The sequence below is a fragment of the Episyrphus balteatus genome, chromosome 4, assembly GCF_945859705.1.
Source record: "Episyrphus balteatus chromosome 4, idEpiBalt1.1, whole genome shotgun sequence".
Taxonomy (NCBI): Eukaryota; Metazoa; Arthropoda; class Insecta; order Diptera; family Syrphidae; genus Episyrphus; species Episyrphus balteatus.
This window is the reverse complement of record NC_079137.1, coordinates 1,979,164-1,995,755: the sequence shown is the minus strand read 5'-3', so window position 1 is coordinate 1,995,755 and position 16,592 is coordinate 1,979,164.

Here is a 16,592-nt window from a genome sequence, read left to right as displayed (position 1 = left end):
TCGGTTTTTATTATCAGTAAGAGAGTCGTGATTCTGAAATAAACTCATTGTTTAAAGAGCATGTGTAAAGTGCAAATCAGTGAATAAAAATATGTACTTTTCCGGTGTTTTTTACTTGCTCTATAGGGCAAGTATTGGTTTCGTGTAGAAAAAAAAAATCGAGGTTTTAATCAAAACCAACATTACGATGATGGAGAAGATCATAAAAGTGGTTTTCGTCATGCCGTCCGTCGGTCTGTGCGTCTGTGCGTCTGTGCGTCTGTACGTCCATCTGTACATGGAGCTAGGGCCTAAACGGATGGATGGATTTGCTTGAAACTTGGTACAGATGATTTTTACGTAATTCCCTAGGACCGTTTTTTTTATTTTTTTAATATCTCTAATTTAACGCATATCTCCCATATAACGTTTTCGAGGTATTTCAAATTTCTCGAAAACGGCTCTAACGATTTCGTTTAAATTTGGTGTGCGCAGTACTCTTATTGATTCCAACAAAACTGCGTTTTTAGTTTTTCTCAAAAAATGCCGAGAGCGGAAATATGGCGTTGCCGTTTTTCAAAAATTGACATGTTTTTTAAGTTCATATATTTCATCAAAGCATAAGTCAATTTTTTCAAAATTCACAGACATCATAGGTATTGAAGTGTAAAATGTAAAAAAAAATTTAAAAAAAAGTTTTTCAAAAAATATTTAAAATTGAATTTTTTTAACTTTCGATTTTTTTTTTTGTTTTTATTTTTTTTTCTCCACAAAATCTTAAATTTCCAATAGATATTTAAGATAAAGATGCTTTGAACTACAAGAGCAAGTACGTGCGACCCAGTCGTGCATTTTATTTATAATAAGCAAGTAAGTTGCATCCAATTAAAAATAAGTTTCGTATGTATTTATTATACTTTTATATGTTTACGAAGTTTGTTTTTTGTTTTTATAATAATTTATGTCTTTTTTTGGCATTTTTTCCAAACACCATGGGTTATCATGCGTTGGCGACATACATTACTGATTTTTGTACGATTTTTATTTTTTTTTGTAAAATGAAGTCGAATACTTTCTATAGAAAAAATAAGTGTGTAAATGCTATAACTCGTGATGGGTTTCAAAGTGATGATAATCTAGCTTCAGATTCTGGCTCTTTTTAACATCAAACAAGCCATTTCCGAGCACTTATATGCAAATCTTTAAAACCTACAATGTCACGAAAAAGAGGACGACCTTCAACTTTGACAGGTGATCAAAGCAGAGATGGAACAAAACAAAGGGGAGGGGGTTATACAAGTCACGGAAGTCCATCCCCATCTTATCCCGAAACTTCAATTAACTCACAACAACCAAGGGCAAAAGTCGTTGAATTCAGTGCCAACTGGAAACATCGACCATATCCCTGAATGGCAAAAAAAAAAACGCCAATATGTCAAATTTGCGGACTGAAGACGTACACAATGTGTAGAAAATGGAATGTGTTCTTCTGCTACAATGATAAAAGAAAGAGTTTGAATAAATTCCATGAATAAGAGAAGTCCATTGTAATAAAAACATATTTTACAAAACATACCTTGAATGCATACTAAACCATATATGGGTTATTAATTTTTTGCTGGAAATCACCTTGCTGCATACTAACCCATATATGGTTTATGTTTCCAAAAACTTATATATATGTAAAAAAATAAAAATTTCTATGTAATACCTTTTTTCAACCCCTAATAAAGCTAAAAAATTGTAAAAAAAATTTTTATATCACTTCGATCATAATTCATGCAGTAGAGGGTTAAATCGCTTTAACGATTACGAACAGTAAGACTTAATGCTACTTAACGATTTTTCATTTGGAATTTAAAAAAAAAAAATTCGCCATTTGCATTTTATACATTTCTATTCATTGATATTTCTGACACCGCAAAACGTTTAGCTAAAATGTTGTTTCTGTAGAACCTCAAAACGTGTCAAAAACAGTACCAAAACCAACAAAACACACAACTCTCCACCAAATTCCTCTTTAACGCCACAGTCATATCAAATTAGCATAGAAACCTGCCTTCATCATTGACTAAAAAAATACCCGCTCTTCAATTGTGGGCGCGGTATTCCAAAATTCAGAAATTAATGTAAAAATAAAGTGACATTTAATTGAAGTCACATCTCAATCGTCCTCGTCGTCCTTCTCATACTCTTCCAGCACACCTTTACTTGAATTTTATTAGTGGAATGGGTAAAAAAAACAACAATTTCCTTCCTCCTTTACAGTAGCCCTAGTCAGTGACAGTGCTATTCTTCTTCTATTTTATTTGACATAATAATCGCTTTTCATTTCAATGGATTTCCTTAAGGACACCTTTAGGCTAAAGGGTGTTGAACACCTCTATTTGGAATTCTTAAACATCAACAGCGGAAAAAAAACTCTTCACTTTTGATACAACAATACAATTACTTGGGTGTCCTTTTTTTTGCGTGTGTAGGTAGGTCCTTGTTTTTTGTTGGTCGTTGTTTAGATAAACGACGTCCTTTGCATTAGAATGTTTGATTTTTATCCTGGAATACAGTTGCTGCGGCAAACCTATAACATCATTCTTCCATCAAATTGCCAACAACCAAAAAACCAACACCAAAAACGAGAAGCAAAAAAAGATGAGTTTTTTTTTTGTTTTGGTCCTTCGAGCCGAATTTTCATTTGAAACAAAAAACAAAGAAAAAACAAAAAAAAAAGTTCTCTCAAACTGACGATGATAACATTTACATATTATGCTAATTGGAAGGCATAAATATGTCAAGACAATTCAAAACATTCACAAGGATAACAGAGAGAGAGAGGACATTTAAGTCCTTGTGACGTTCGCGAAATATATACCACACAACGAAAAACAGAAGAACACAGAAAAAAAAACTCTTCCAACTAAATTGAGAATAATCATTTTGTGATGATGAGACTTTGTCTATACAACTCCTTTTTCAGCTCACCTTTCGAATCCCTTTTCAAATCAATTCAAATTATCCCTGATAGGTAAAACGAAACGGTATACGATACGTCTTCTTGTATATGTCAAATCGCTTGGGATTAACACTCAACAATCTGGAAAAACGGACTCAATCATCAAATCAATGTAAGTGAGTGAGTGTAGACATCATCACATATACAATATCCCCTAAAATCATAGTCCAAAACACAATGAATATTAATGTGAAGTCATCACAAGGATTTTGCCAAGAAAAGTTAATGATGGAAACACAAAATATATGTATACAGAAGGAAGGACTCTCAGTCTCTCTCCAAAAAAAGGTGTCCTGAGTGTATAGGAATATAAACAAGGCATATAAATCAACCCTTTTTAACGTGTTCGTCTCTTGAAAACGAGGTAAACTATTACAACTATTATAAACATGGGTTGAATGTTGACGAGGATGAGATGCTTTGGTGGTGGATGTTTTTTGGTGAATGGTGTGGTGCGTTTATCCTGCCTAATGAGAGTATAATTTTTCTTAGAAGCAAAAACAGTGTGAAGAAGAAGTAAGGTTACAATTTTTATTAAAAAGTTCTTTTTCTTTTCACAAAATCACAGAAATTTATCACAGAAATTTATCACAAAATCAAAGTCATTTATCCGAAAATAAGATACATAGATTTATCACAAAATCACATTAGTATATCAGAAAATCACAGTGGTTTATCACAATATCACGATATTTATCACAATATGACGCCTTTTATCACAAAACCAGAATGATTTACGAAAAAAATCACAGTGATTTATGGCAAAATTACAGTGATTTATCACAAGTTCACAGTGATTTTTTGATTTATCACAAAATTTCAGTGAATATCTCAAAATTAGAGAAGTCACAAAATTATAGTAATTTATCAAAAAATTTTAGTAATTTTCACAAAATTACAATGAATTATCTTAAAATTACAGTGATTCATCACAAAATTAAATGTTTATCACAAAATCATAGTAATTTAGTACAAAATCACAATGGTTTATCACAATTTTGAGGTTTTTATCACAACATCACGGTCTTTATCATAAAATTAGATTGATTTATTAAAAAATCACAGTGATACATCACAAATTTACAGTGATTTTGTTATATATCACAAAATTTCATTGATTACCTGAAAAGCAGAGTAGTTTATCACAAAATGATAATGATCTGTCACAAAATCAAGGTAACTTATCACAAAATAATAGTAATTTATCACAAAATCACAGTATTTTATCACAAAATCACAGCATTTTATCACAAAATCACAGTAATGTGTCAGAACATCAAAATAATTTATCCGAAAAATACATAGATTTATCACACAATCACAGTAGTTTATCAAAAAATCACAATGAATTATATTAAAATCACAGTGATTTAACTCAAAATTACTGTGGTTTATCACAAAATCATAGTAATTTATCACAAAATCACAGTGGTTTATCACAATATCATGGTATTTATCACAATATCACGCCTTTTATCACAAAACCAGAGTGATTCGTCAAAAAATTACAGTGATTTCTCACAAAATTACAGTGATTTATCACAAGTTTACAATGATTTTTTGATTTATCACAAAATTTCAGTGAATTTCTCAAAATTAGAATAGTTTATCACAAAATCATAATGATATATCAAAAATCACAGTAATTTATAACAATGAATTATCTTAAAATTATAGTGATTCATCACAAAATTACAGGTATCACAAAATCGTAGTAATTTATCACAAAATTCCAATGGTTTATCACAATATTGTTATGTTTATCACAATAAAACGGTCTTTATCATAAAATTAGAGTGATTTATAAAAAAATCAAATTGATTTATCACAAAATAACAGTGATCACAAATCACAAATCACAAAAGTTCAGTGATTATCTGAAAGGCAGAGTAATTTATCACAAAACCATTATGATTTGTCACATAACCACGGTTACTTATCACAAAATAACAGTAATTTATCACAAAATCAGTTTGATTTAAGGCAAATTCATAGCTTTTTCAACTATTGACAAAAAATTTGATTGTGACAAATATTGTTAACCATACTGTCACCTTCAAAATCTAGTGCGTTCCAAAGTCAAAAGGATTACCCGGAGCGCCATCATCATCCATCCCTTAAAACAGCATCATCAACGCATTACACAAAATTAACGATGAAATGTCGGCTGAGGTGAATATGTCAGGATAACGTATAGTCACACACAAACAAATATACACACAAAGCTCGTCCTGTTTATACCAAGGACCTGTGTAGAGGTGTTGAAACAGATTTGCCAAAGGTGTTGAAAGAAACCTGTTATCGATGTCGGCAAGTTTACGAGAGCCGAATATAGTTCACAACCCCCCCTTTTTCCCCCTTCCTCCATGTCACTTGGGGTTGATTTTGCTGTTGTTTGGATAACGATTTGGTTATTATCCTTTACTATTCTAAGTAGAAGTAAGTGTGTGTGTGCGTAACTGTTTGGTTAATATAAGTCAAATAGTTCTCATACATCTCTCGTCGTCGTCATCGTGCCTTCGTTGTCGCCGTTATCCTCTCATACCTCTCAGTGACAAATTATATTTACTCCGCAAAACTGTTTACACGTCAAACCTTCAGCATCATCAGAACTTAGGACATCCCGTGTGTGTGTCAACACAACGCCAACAACGGTATGTGTGCTCTATTTGTTCGACGAGGCTTTGACGGGGCATATATAGAAGATCCTTGTGTGTTTATCATCATCATTTTCGTGTTGCATTGCGACACTCATGAGTTTGTTGTGTATCTGTTGTAGCAGGTTTGACTTAATTTCATTTGACAGATTTTGACTTAATCTTGTGTGATGGCAACCGGGCTGTCAAAATATGGTAATAAGATGTTTTTGAGACGAAGACGCCAGAAAAGCCGCATATAGCGGTTAAGATGGTAATATGGTTATATGTTATGCGTGTTATACTCTGTGTTGATGGTTATGATGATGATGAGTCTTGAATTTGTTTGTGAGAGAAGAATAAGAGAGAAGGAGGGGAATATATTCTATAAGGTGCCATTGAAGTATTCGGCCTTACTAAATGCGTGTGATTTATCTCCATTGTGATGACTTTTATCACAGGAAGGTGAGAAAATTATGATAGTTTTATCATCAACGAAGTCAAGGGTAGGTGGAATGAGATATTTCTGTGTTGGAGTGGGACAGGGACTTTAAAGTTTTGTAAGTAAATTTTTCGTGGACTTAGCTCCGTGGGGATGTGTAACAATTTTCCGAGAAAATTTTTTAAAATGCCCTTATTTTTTTATTTTTTCGCGAAAATCCGAAAAAAAAATAAATTTGTAATTTTTTTAAATAAATAGATTGTGAACTCGTATCTGTCCGAAAGAAAAACATTTTTTTTTTCGATTCCAAATAATTCAGCAACCAGACCTCCAAGAAAATTTGGTTTTCAGCTATCAATAGAGCTCAGAGATACCTTTCTTTTGATGTCTCACTCGATGGATTCGGAGGAAATTTTTTAAAATGTCTTTTTTTCAGGCAAGGGAACCTTGATTTTTTCTAGAAATTTCGAAAAAAATAAATTTGTAACTTTTGTACATAAATAGATAGGGCTGTTCATTTTGAGCTCGTATCTGTAAACCAAAACTTGTTTCGACACTTTGATCCGAAAATATTTGCTTCCGAATGTAAAAAAAAAGTCTGAAAAAAAATTTTTTAAAAATATTTCGATTGCAAATTATTCAGCAACCAGACCTCCAAGAAACTTTTGGTTTTCAGCTATGAATACAGTTTAAAGAGACCTTTCTTTTGATGTCACATTCGATGGATTTAGAAGAGGATTTAAATCCAATTTTTTTAGGAACTTGATTCTTTCGCGAAAATCCGAAAAAAAATAAATTTTTAATGTTTTAACATTGATTGATAGGCCTATTCATTGTGAACTCGTTTCTGTATACCCAAAATGTTTCGAGACTTTTATCCGAAAATATCTGCTTCCAAATATAAGACAAAAAATAAAAATATTTCCTGATTTTTTCTCGTCCTTACAAGCAGGATAAGATTATATTTTCTCTAAACAGCCAAAAGTATATCCTTCGAAATAAAAACAAAACTCATTTCGAAATGATCAAATTGCAACTGTCTCCTGAATGAAACAAAACTCCTTGGTCCTTAAGGAAACTAGAAAATGCATCCAATTGTGGCACAGAGACCACCATATTCTACATATTCCCTGCTTTACATAATTTAATAAAAGGAATTTAACTAAAAGAGTTCCCGTTTGTGCCTTCATTTTTGCAAGGATATTTTATTTTATTATATTTTGTTTTTTTTTTTTTTTTCTGAAAAGTTTCTTAAGTAATTTGCATGCATTTTTTTGTGTCTATCTTTGCAATCAATATATTTATGAACAACAACATTCTTTGGGTTCATAAAATTTCCCCAAACTCTAAGTGAATTTTATATAAAATTATTTCACATCAAATGAAATCCACCCAGGATGTGCCCAACAACGGGAAGTGAATGCACGTCAGATGGTTTGAATGTTTATTTAAAGGAAAATTGAAAAATTCACTTCGGTGAAAACCCTTTAGCGGTGTTTTGTGTATACCTTTAAAAAATGTACAAAAAAAAAATCATCCGTACCTGAGAGAGTAAAATGAATCCAAACCTCTTCTGCTTCCACACCCTTAAAAGTCAATTTCGAATTTATAGCCCTCTTTGGAGGCATCTCTGGAATAAAATCACTAAATTTCGTACAAACTATTCAAGATTTTTGTAACAGTTGTTTGGTTTAAGAAACTTAACCTTCTTTTACACTCTCCCACTCCACTGACATGAGTTGACGATGATGATGAGGATGACGATGACGCTGATCATCCCCAAAGACTTCAAGAAGAAAGAGAGGTTAATGTGATTTTAGGAGGGGTGGTTTGGTTGGATTATTTACCTTTTGTGAATATTGAACATCGGTTGATCGTAAAAATACGCGCTTATATAACTTTTTTTACGACCTTAGGTGAGTATGGCTGTTTAGAGGACTATTTTCTCCAACCCTGCGTTTCCATTAGAGGCATATATAGTTTGGTGTTCTTTTAAAGATGGGCAGTGCGTATTTTTTTCTCGTATTTTGGCTTATTGATATTCTGAGTGCAGGATGTACATACTCGTAAAAACAAAAAAAGGTCGAAAGATGTCTGCTTGTTGTTCGCTTTTTTTATGATCCCAGCGGGTGTCACACTCTAAGCTTAAAGTTCATTAGTGGACTCATTTAAAAAACATAAGCCACATTGTTGACACATTGAATATTAAAATTCAATTTGTTTTCCATTTGATTACTTGTAAATATGTAGGACCAAAGCGAAAGTTTTACATGTTTTTTGATGATGGTAAAAAGAATTTTAAATATACAAAGACACGTTTTTTTTTTGTCGATGCAAAGGAGATTCTGGGACATAAACAATTTGCACAAATTTGGGAGTACTTTACTACTGTCAAAAAGTTACAACAGTCACAGTCACATACATAAATATATGTTAAAAATAGCTAGAATTTTTTGAACCGAATTGTACAATTGTACATTCGCAAATAGATATTTTCGAATTTAAATTTTTACCAAAAAAAAATCAATTTTTTCTGTCTTCTAACATCATTGGGTGATATGCATAAAAAAGTAGTACTTACTTAAAGTAAAGGTGAAAGTAAATACTATAAATTCTAGTAAAAGGTAAAATTCATAGTATTTACTTAATTTCGTATGCATAAAAAAAAGTACCTCCTAGCAGGCAAATACTTTTAGTAGATACTAAATTATCCAAGTAAATACTAGAATTCACCCAAAAATGATAGTAAATACTTTTTCTTAGATGATTTGTATTCGTTTCGTATTTAAGCCTTGTACGTATGCTGCACAACTAAATTGAACGAAAAATTATTTTCAGCTTAGCCAACGAAATTCTTAGCTATGCCCGAACATTTGGAAAAATTAAAATCATTTGTCACTAGCATTTAATTGTCCAGGTCATTTTACTTGCTAAAAAAGAGTTTTTTTGACTTTGGAGACCTAGACAAATTTTCGTTTAGCTTTAGCAGCGTACTAGGGCTTACAAATAAATTGTTCTGAAAGTTTTACCGTGTAATCCAATACAAATTTTTACTGTTTCTTAAATTTGAGTTTGTGATGTGAACATCTATCTGTTCGTGCTTTTTTTGTGAGTCAAAAGTGAACTTAGCAGCAGCATAAAAAAATCGAACTTGAGATAACAATCAGATATTACATGACGGCTCTAACGATTTAAAAAAAATATGTAATATTGAAAATATGGACCGTAATTAACGGTATTTCTCATAGAACCGTGTTCTAGTAAACGACACTACCAATTTCAAAAAAAAAAAATATGAACAAAAAATTTTTAGGGGCCTTAATATAAAGCAAAATTTTCAATAAAATCATTTTTGGATTAAAAAAAGATCGAAATTTTGTATAAGAAATTAATTTTGAAAACGATGCAACGATTTTATTGAAACTTTATTTTTATTTATCAATTAATATATCTTCTTTTTAATGGAATACCATTTTTATTTTTAAAAAATTTTGTGAACATTTTTATATGAAAAAAAAAACTTCTTTTCAAAGCAGCTCTAGATTTCCAATTCTTTGTGATGCATTAAAAAAAAAAACCTTATTTAACTTCAAACCAAATTTTATATTTTTTAAAGTTTTTTTTTTAATATTTTTTAAAAATAATCTTTTATGAATTTGTAAAAAGCTTTAATATTTCAAGCAACTTTTGACATAAGAGCAAGTACGTGCGACACAGTTTTGCATTTTTTTTTATTGCGAATTCCTTAAAATATATTATTTATGGCTAGTAAAGTTAATATACTGTTGGCAATTCAAATATGATTCAGAGTTGAACTTATCTCAACAGTTTTGAAACTTGACATTACTTAAAATAAAAACTTATTGAAAAAAAATTACTATTCATTTACAATAATGACTTATTGATAAAGTTGTTTTAAATTTAACTCTGAGCCCGATAATCGATCATTCTAAACTTTTTGGTAATTGATACATAAAAATTCTGCCATTTCGACAAATATATTAACAACCATCCATTTTAAAGAAACACCATGAAAAGATTGCGTCAAAATATCACTCAAAACTGCTATTCATAAGTTTCATGGCTTCATAATTGCGGTTTTAAAACAAAAAAAGTATATACTATCAATTTTACAAGTTGGTATTTTGTAACCTTGAAAAAATCTAGTAATTCCTAAAGAAAAAAAATACTTACTAGTTTTTATGCATATGGAATAAAGTATTTACTGAAAAAGTTCATCCAAAAAAGTAGTTACTATGAATGATAGTAAATACTTAATTTTCAGCATTTAATTGATTTTTATGCATATGAAAAATAGTATATACCTGAAAATTCTCTGGTAAAAGCATTTACTATTTCTTATGCATATCCACCCATTAAATCAATTTTTTTGAATAACAACCTATAATAAATTTTATATCATTTGAAAGCTTATTATTTCACGTTTCATATGAATCAATCATATTTCTAAGATGCCTACAAGAAAAGTTAGAATTTTTTAAAGCCAACCATGTCGAGTTTTCAAACTAAGATTACTGTACTTCCTACACTGGTGGCTGATCATGGAGTTTTTCTCAAGTTAAATATTACTCTAACTAATGACTTATGGTTTTACACTTAAAAATTGGAGCTAGAATTTAAAATAACCCATCCACATTAACTGCCTATTTAAATATGTATGTTATTTTATTGGATCTTTGATAAATCTTGTATTTTATAGTATTTTTCAAAAATTATTTTACTTCAAAAAAAAGAGGTTGTCTGTAAAGCCGGTTTACGGACGATGATTTTACGTGATAACATCGTAAGAAAACAGGTTGTGTGCTTTTAAAATGAGCCTTTTGAAGGGTTTATTTATATCAAACAATCATAATTTACAAGAAAAAGTTAAAAAAAAAAAATACGTTTTTTCTTTCCTCATTATAATTAATTTTTTTTTATTTTAAAAGTTCACAAAAACAATTATACCATTAAAAAGCCAAATATTTCTTCTAAATAATAAAACCATTTTTAAATTTTTACAATGGGCAAAAAGTATTAAAATAATTTATTTAAAACAATCATTTTCATCAAAAAAAGCAAAGAAAACATGTAAATTTATCTACTCACGCTATTAAATCCATTTTTTTTAACAATCTATAAAAACTTTTACACCATCTGAAAGCTTATTGTCTTAGCTAAAAATATATATATATAGATAGATCAAGTCTATGAGACATCTACAAAAAAAGTTAAAATTTTTTAAACTCGATGAAATTTCATCAAAAAAAGCAAAAAAAAACATTTATTTTTATGGTCTCATGCTATTAAATGAATTTTTTCCCTTACAACCTATAAAAAAATTTATACCATGTGAAAGCTTATTGTTTCACCTTTGTTATGTGGCTTGTAGTTAGTCTAGCGTTATGTGTGATATACCAATTGAAAGGTAATTGTATCAAAAATGTTCAATCAAATTTCTATCTGCTCTTGGTAAAAAGTTATAACCTGTTGAATTCTAAAATTTTATTTTAGCCTTATCTCAAAATTGTGTTCACGAATCACCGATGAAAATCGGTTAAAAACGGCCAAAAAACCTGTTTTTTTTAAATTTATTTTTCTCCGTATTCAGTCAAAACTCTTTTAACGATTCCAAGTTTTTGCACATGTATGCGCATTTAGCCCTACATGTCCCATATAACTTGAGATTTTTTGAAAGCTCCAAAACGCTAATAATCAAAAACTACCCAAAAATACCCCTAAAAAAGTAGGTATTTTTCAAAAATTCATATTTCGAAACGTAGAGTGTTGGAAAAAAATCCGTATGAGACGCCTAATTTTTTTTCCTTCATCTTTCACCTGGCACCATTAGAATTGTTCAACAAAATTTCCCCTACCCATAATCAACATTTTGTCATACCCACAACACCTGATCAACGTTCAAACAAAACGTTATAGCGGAGTTCCAGAATTTTTTAGAATTTTTTCTTGAATGCAGTTATTCTTAAATTAGTCTCTTCTATCTATAACAAAAAGGATCAACTCTCTACGACCACGCGTTTAGATTTTAGCCCAAATTTCATCTTTCCGTTTTACCCCTGTTTACCCTATTAAATGACGGAATTTTTTAAAATTATTTATTTGGATTAGGCTTTAGATTATTATCTTTCAAATAAGCTTTAGGAGATTTTTGTTTCTCTAATAGTTTATTTTTAATTTTGAATTTAAATTTTTTGCCGCACTGCGAAAGTACGAGAGTGTAACGCTAGAAAATGGCGTCACTTTTTTGTGGTGGCTGCCATGGTTCATCGATTTATAAGACGTTATCACGTCAAAAATAAAACTATTGATACAATAATTTTTGAAATTCACATAAAATGAGTCTCTATTGGCCTGGAATGGCCAAAATCAAATCTCTAAACACATTTCTATTCCGCCAATCAGTATTTTAATTCAAATTTATATTTGTCGATGGTGCTGTTCCCCTTTCAACATTTATATTATCTTATCTCGGCAAACACCATCGCAACAATTTCATTTATTCCAATCAAATTGGGTATCGGATTTCAGTGCGGACACTGCAGTGAATTCTACATCAAAATCACCAGAAGCGAACCAAATTCTATCTATGATTGAACCTGCTTGAATGCTGAATGCAATCAAAAATGGTTAACTCTCTCTTGCTGTGTTTGGAACTGCTCAACAATATACAAAATATGGAGTATGCATGGAGTAGGAACAATAAATTCGGGTATTAAAAGCGCAATCAAAATTTTTCGGATAAATCCACCCGCTAAACACTGAGGTAATCTCTGCGATTCACTCTAAACTGATGTTGCTTTTTCTACCTTCTCCCCTTTCAGCAATGGATTCAGCAGAATATATAGCATGGGAGGGGCAGTGTGTGCATAAATTAATAACAATTCCTGATCGGGTTTTATTATTGTCGCAACAATTGCGTTTTTGAACGACAGAAAGTCCGGGCGGAGTTAGATGGGGGATACACCATCTAGATGATGGTAAAAGAGATACCCATTTTTAACCCATCAGCCAGGAATCCCATGCGGAACCATCCATGGTTTTTGTGAAGTGATTTCGTTTCATTTTCGAGTGGATTTGCAGATGTTGGACGACATACACAGATCTGCATTTCTGGCTTCGTGTCCCTTCAATTATTATTGGTGTCCAGAGTCTATATAACCTCCCAAAGCGTATAGAGGAAAAGCTATACCCAATATTTAATGGGTATGTCATCAGGTCATTTCTATGGCCAGTGCATGTGGCAAGAAGTGACGAGAAACTAAACAGTCCACTCTCAATGCCAGTTTTTCCCAAAAATAACACAGAAATCCCCATTTTTATGATGCTGTCATCGATATACCTTCGTGCTTTGTATATATTCTATGGAACTGTATAGTGTGTAACGTTTCGTTGTAAAGTTCCTCAGGACTTTGTTTGTTTCGCTTCTATCTATCAGAGTGGCAATTCGATTCTGGAGCGATTAGTTTTAATGTATTTTTGGCTAAAGAACCAGTGGGGTCAGCAAGGGGTTAATGAAATTTGTCTTTTTGCTGTTAGTCTTATTAATTTATTCCTTCTGATTGAAGGCTTAGATGAAATGTTCTTCATCGAAAAACTTTCTTACTATTTCTGCCACTGCCACTTTTAAAATGCGTCACGCCACTGTATCTTTCCAAGCCAATTTCTTCTTTTATCTTCACAGCTAAGATTTCTTAACTATTTTTTTAACCCATGGTTTGGGAAACATTGAAACAAACTGCAATTTTCCAAAACGATCGACCCCACTGTGTTTTTCAAATATGCTTGTTTTCAACATTCCTGTATTATTGTTTTGTATTCTGGTAAAATATACAATTCCACCGTGTGCATGATTGTCAGCCTCGCTGGTGTTGTAAATCTACATCACACACAAAACGCCACAACACACACCGACGACGACGGGCCAGAAAATTGTATCTCGAAAACCTACACACTACCGACGACGATTCAGTGGCTGTGGGTGAAAAAAGACAATAATCTCAATGGCAGTCACCAAATCACCAATCACCACCTCCTTTCGATATTGTGTCCTCGTCCATATGGAGTATCGACATTGTTTGGGAGCGAGGCATCATAATAAAACCATTTGATGTAGATTTGCGGATGCGGATCTATCTTTTTTGGTGTTGCTTCTGGCTGCCACCACCACCCATACAGAGATACCTACATTCTACCGGCCAACAACGGCAATTGTCCTGCGTTTTTTGGGGAGAATATATTCGACTGAATTGAGAATCCCTATCCAGGTCGTCGGTCGGTCGAAGGGTGATATGGTGATGGTGGTGGAATCTATAAAATCCCAAAACAAGCTAAAACGGAAATAATGGGACGTTCCTAGGGACACAGATATTTCGTTTTTCGATTGGATTTTCGGGAAAATTTTCGAATTAGAACTAATCTGCATGTGATTTGGAACCCCTGACGACCGATGAGGACGACGAGGACGACGACAAACGCACCAGCTATGGTCAACAACAACAACACAAATATAACACCGACCGAACCCTGATCGCTCTCCAATGAATTCAAAATTCTAACCAATGATTGGGTGGATTTTATTTCAGCCTATAAAATATTTTTTACATTTTTTTTTTCCAGCCGGCTAGCATGGCTGGGTCAAAGGGGTGTTGAATATACAATAATTTTTGTGAATTGCTTAGGCTGGGATTTGTTGTGCAGAGATAGATTTTGAAAGGTAGATATAGGTTCACAGATTAAATAATTTTCAGTAGCGATGGGAATAATTAAAATTAACAGTTGCCACTGAATATATAAACCAGTTAGCAATTTTGATATGAAATAATAGTTTTGTTTGTATATTTTTTTAAAGGATTTTAAATTATTTAAAATTGTTTTCTAACTTTCAGTTGGGTTTTATTGCAAAAATATCGATTGTTAATAGAGAAAATAAATCATTTATTTGAACACTTTTAAACAGGGACCAGAAACAACAGTCAACCTTTATTTTCAATCGGTTTCTCTCTGAGAGTTACCACATTACTTTAAATAGTTTCGGTTAAGGTTTGAGATTTATTTTTTATTTTTTTAAATATCTCTCAATGGTTGAGATTTTTACAAAAAAATAAATGGAAAAGGTCAACCTTTAACCGTTTTCGCTGAAAATAAATCAAAGGTGGTCAATTCAAAGGAAAATGTGGAATTTGTCAAGAATGTCTTTATATTGCAAAAATAAATATGAAAAGGTTGTTTTTTCTAAGTTTATGTATTAAATAATGTTTGAACTAAATAGACTCTCAAAGTTCTTTAAAGTAAAATTTTAAGACGAAAATGTGTTTTCCACTGTGATTTGAGTCGCTGGGACGACAAGCATAACCAATGCAATTTCGAATATTTCAGGAGACCAATGTTCTAATATCTAGGTCAAAGCGTTCAGCTTCCAGATGCGTTTTCGCCCGCCCAAATTCAAACGTCTATATCTCGGAATTTTGAAAAAAAAAATGAAAAAAAATTTTGTTGATGCCAAAAGGTAGCGGGGACTCTAACCTACATTTCGCTGGCTGAGAATTATAAGGGTGTATTTCATACAAAATACAAAAAATGAGTTTTATACACCAAAATTTTCGTAATTCTAACGGCTTTCAGATGAAATTTAAAAAAAAATTAGAAAAAAATTAATGGCGACGGTACAGGTAAAAAAGACATACAATTTTCATGATTTCACATAAATGTATTGATATAATAAGGTTCTATGTCATTCAAATTGCAACATAGAACCCTTTTACTGATTTTTTTCAAACAAAAAAATACATTGATTTAAGTTACATAGAACTTTTTTGCGCAAATTTTTCAAAATGAAATCTTATGGAAATGATGTTTTTTTTTAACTAAATTAAAAATAAAAGATCAAGAACAACAGGGGTGGAATCGGCTAACTTGATAGCCAATAGTTGACAGTCAAAAACAACGATTTTGCTCCATAACTCGTAGTTTTTGACTATCAACTATCGACTATTAAGCTAGCGGATTTCACTCCAGGGCTTTTGCTAAACAGCAAAGAATTTTTGTATCTCGTTCTGTACTCTTTAAACCAAAATATGTACTATCGGGTTACCTAACCCAGATATTCTTACATCATAATTAAATTAGAGTAATATATTTTGTGTTCCAAGAATTGGAAGTGATTTTTTGAAACCTTTTTTTCATAATCGAGGTTGGGAATTTCATAGTTCGTATTAATAAACCAAAAGTTAAAGAAACACTTAGATTCCTTAACTTAAAACAAAAGAAGTCAAAACTCAAACAGTACCAAAAAGGTACCTTCAGACAAACCTAAATCCGATAGCAAGATATACTAGGATAGGGAAACTGCATACGAGATTCAGCTTTCATTCACCTTAGTAGCCAAAAAACAAAAAATTAACTAATTTTTAGTTGTATTTAGTTGGAAAATTGAGTATTTTTTTTTCAAAGGTCAAGATTTTACTCTACTAACCGAAGTGAACACTTCGTTATTCATCTTTACAAT